The sequence below is a fragment of the Prionailurus bengalensis genome, chromosome A2, assembly GCF_016509475.1.
Source record: "Prionailurus bengalensis isolate Pbe53 chromosome A2, Fcat_Pben_1.1_paternal_pri, whole genome shotgun sequence".
Taxonomy (NCBI): domain Eukaryota; kingdom Metazoa; phylum Chordata; class Mammalia; order Carnivora; family Felidae; genus Prionailurus; species Prionailurus bengalensis.
The window spans coordinates 161,408,872-161,412,936 of record NC_057348.1 but is presented as its reverse complement, the minus strand read 5'-3'; the positions used below and the strand labels follow the sequence as shown (position 1 = coordinate 161,412,936).

General features: G+C 53.9%; 1 long non-coding RNA gene across 1 annotated transcript; it reads right to left on the bottom strand.

Annotated features, from left to right (window-relative positions):
• On the bottom strand, nt 1-2,023 carry LOC122488475. The gene is made up of 2 exons (XR_006298623.1): nt 1,912-2,023; nt 1-1,714 (listed from the first exon to the last, which is right to left on the bottom strand). It is a non-coding gene; the product is annotated as an uncharacterized LOC122488475 (long non-coding RNA).
• Between the last annotated feature and the right edge of the window lie 2,042 nt (nt 2,024-4,065).

Genomic DNA, 4,065 nt, shown 5'->3' with positions numbered 1-4,065 from the left:
GGCGGAGGGAGGTGACCTGGCTCTTCAGAAGCGCCTAGAATTTTTTGTTTTATTTATTTTTGATGCGGGGAGGGGTAGAGAGAGAGGGAGATGGAATCCAAAGTAGCCTCCAGGCTCTCTGAGCTGTCAGCACAGGGCCCAGTGTGGGGCTTGAACTCATCAACTGTGAGATCATAACCGACTGAGCCACCAAGGCGCCCCTAGAAGCGCTTTGAGAAAATGTTCCCGAGGAAGGGCAACGTGGCACAGGCTGGGCTGGGCTGGGGTGAGGGCAGCGTCCCCTGAGCCTCTCCGGGGGGGAGGGAGGGATCCAGTCATGTAGACTGGCACCTGCCAGGGGGCCCTTCTCTCTGGCCCTTTGAGGCTCTGTTTCTAAGGAAGACGGATGTGGGGACCAAGGAGAGGGCCTCCTTATGGAAAGAAGGATGAAACCCGAGGAGAAAATTCTGGAGTGGGGGCCATAGGGAGGAGGCGGTCCATTGAAATTCCAGAGGAGTCAGGAGGGATTTTTTTTTTTTTTTTAGGCTTTTAACTCCCCTGTGAGTTAGGAAATGATGCCTCGGATGGAATGGGTGTATGGGGGCCTGGGGGACACCAGAAAGCCCCCCAGAGCTACTGAAGTTTCCTGTTCCCACGCCCACCAGTGTCCCTGCATTGGCAGGTGGCAGCACCTGCGTGGGACTGTGGGGAGAGGGGTGGAGGCAGGCCCTTTATCTTTGAAGGATTAAGAGGAAACCTGCTAAGCCATGGACACAGATTCTTGGGGAACAGGGGCCCCCAGGTTTGCGTCCATGACACCACGACTGCCGGGACATGGGGCTCCAGGACCTACTGTGAACTGCACCCTGGGAGCCTCGGTGGGGAGTGGCCAGTTGGGTCCATCCTCACTGCTGGGACCACTGCAGCCCATGCAGTGATGCGTTGAGAAAAAGCAAAGCCCAGCAGGAACCGGGGCCGTGGACCCAACATTTGTGTTCCCCTGACATCTGTACATTGAAGCCCTAGTCCCCAGTGGGATGGCATTTGGGCAGTTGGGACTCTGGGAGGCACGTAGGTTGAGATGAGGTCACGGGGGTGGGGGCCCCCATGATGGGATCGGTGTCCTCACAAGAAGAGGAAAAGACAGCCTTCTGTCTCCCTCGTGTGGGGACCCAGGGGGAAGGTGGCCCGTTGACAAGCCAGGAAGAGAGTCCTCTCAGAGAACGGAACCCATGGGCACCTTGATCTTGGACTTCTGGCTTCCAGAACGGTGAGAAGTATGTGCCTTGTTGTCTAAGCCTCCCCCAGCCTGTGGTGCTTTGTTATAACCCCCAAGCCAGGGAAACAGCCAGTATCCCTGGTGTGACTATGCAGGGCCCTGTCCCAGGGGGCCACTCCACTGGGCCTGAAAGGGTCTGTCAACTGGGTGCCAAAGTCAGACGGACCCCCATGGGGCCAGGGAAGCCCCGCGGGGGGTGTCTCTTTATCTCATTTTGGTGTTGCTGTTGGCTTTATCTTCACGATTCCAAGGCAGGACGGGGCTTAAGAGGAGAGACGTTTGATTTCCAGCCAGCTCTCCCGGTGGATGCCGGTGGGTCGTAAGAAAAAGACTTCTGTCTACACCAGTTTCTCATAGAGTGTTTTAACTGTCATTCCTTCCAGTTTTGTTGTTGTTCCCTCACTCCCTTGCAGTCCAGGGAAGTAACATAGGAGGAGGCCAAGGGCAGCTGGCCATCTAAAAAAGTAAGATAACATTGAGATGCATCTCTGTGTCACCCACACGGACCTGCCCCTACCGGCGGGGGCCCTCCCTGGTCCAGCCCACGGATGGGGCCTCCTGCGAAGGAAGGAGGGGCCTGCCCTGACCGCACAGTGTTTCTCACCCTGTGGGGCTGACCAGGCCACAAGGTGAAGGGTCAAGGGAGGACAGACCTGACAGATGGCCCCACAGTCCCCTCGGCCTTCTGCGGGGCTGTCTGGCCACAGGATGTGTGGCCTTCCAGGGGAGGGCTCTGGGCCAGCAGGCAGGGTGGGAAGCAGGCACATCTCCACACGCCTGCGGCAGAGAAGCAGGGAGGTTGGTGGGTGCTGGGGACCATGCTGGGCCTGGAATTGTATTACACTCACTGCTCCGGACCCAGCCTGCCACCACCCAGCTGGTTACTAATGGGGAACCCCCAGACTACTCCCAGCCTCATTTGTCTCAGCCACACGACTAGAAAAAACACCACCAATCCTACGCCTTCACGGATTGTCATGAGGACCAAATGTAATGGGTGTGATTAGCTGAAAATATTTTTAGAACTTGAGGTAGAACTCACAGGACAAGCGTTCCTGGGTGGCTCGACCGGTGGAACGTCTGGCTCTTGGTTTCGGCTCAGGTCGTGATCTCATGGTGAGATCGAGCCCCGAGTCAGGCTCTGCGCTGTGAGCACAGAGCCTGCTCGGGGATTCTGTCTCTCTCCCTCTCTCTCTGCCCCTCCCCGTCTTGCTCACGCTCAAAACAACCAAACAACTGAGAACAAACTGAGGGTTGATGGGGGGTGGGAGGGAGGGGTGGGTGGGTGATGGGTATTGAGGAGGGCACCTTTTGGGATGAGCACTGGGTGTTGTATGGAAACCAATTTGACAATAAATTTCATATATTGAAAAAAAAAGAAAAAACAAAAAAAGACTTCAGGGGGTGGGGAGAGGGAAAATGGGTGATGGGCATTGAGGAGGGCACTTGTTGGGATGAGCACTGGGGGTTGCATGGAAGCCAACTGGACAATAAATTATATTAAAAAGAATTCGCAGAACATAAAATTCACCATCTTCATTGCACATATCAGTGGCATTTGGTCCAGTCCCAGCGCTGTGCAGCCCACCTCCATCTAGTTCTAATGGGTGTTAATCACCTGCAAAGGGAACCCGGTGCCCTTTAGGCAATCACCCCTACCAACCACCGGTCTGCCCTCTGTCTCTGTGGAGTCACTGATGCTGGACAGCTCCCAGCTGGAATCATCCACTAGGGTGACCTTGTGCGTGTGGCTCCTTCCACGTAGCAATGACGTGTTCAAGGTTCATCCATGTGGCTGCACGTAGCGGTATTTCATCCCTTCTCATGGCCGAATGATTTTCCATTGTAGGCACAGAGCACCTTTGGGTGACCCGTTCACGCTTTGCGGGACACTCCAGAGCATTTCCGGGTTTGGGCTACGGTGAGAAATGCTGCTGTGAACATGCGCGTGCATGGATTTGTTTGAGCGCCTGCTCGCAAGTCCTTGGGGTCCCTACCTAAGCGTGGAATTGCTGGGTGGTGTGGTAACTCACGTGGGGCTCCTTGAGCCGTTAAGTTGAAAGCATTTTTGTGAAGTCAGAGTGGGAGGAAGTGGAAATTACCATTACGTCAGTCACCTTCCCCTGAGGACACTCTGGTTTGCCCGCTGTCTTTTTAAAAACTGTCCCCTGGGCTCTGGGCGCCACCTGACCTGAGCGCATCTCAGAGGGACGACGACAGCCAACTTCTGGGTAACTAAGCTAGTATTTGTATTTTTACTCTGTGAGAGTCTCTTATGTGGCATCTGCTCAGATTAAAAAAAAAAAAAATTCTTAACTGAAAAGGGGAACTTCAGCTCTGTTGATTTGTATCAATTATATTGTTAGTTTGTATCTGTTAGTTTCTTGTTAGTCTGTGTCTGTTGAGCCAGGGAAAATGTTTCTGAACCTTGAGGGCTAACTTTAAAGAAAAAAAATTTTTTTTTTAAGTTTATTTATTTATTTTGAGAGGGGGTGAGCAGGGAGGTTGGTGGGTGTTGGGGACCAGGCTGGGCTTGGAATCGTATTGCACTTACTGCTCTAGACCCAGCCTGCCACCCCTGGGGCAGCCAGTGGGGCAAGGGCAGAGAAAGAGGAGAGGGAGAATCCCGAGCAGGCTCTGCACTGTCAGCACAGAGTCCAGTGAGGGATGGGAACATGAACTGAGCTGAAGTCAAGAGCCGGGCACTTAATAGACTGAGCCACCCAGGTGCCCCAAGAGCTAACTTCCTTATAGGGCTCTTTAATGAGCCAGGCTGAACAACTCTCTACATGGCCTCACATTTAGTC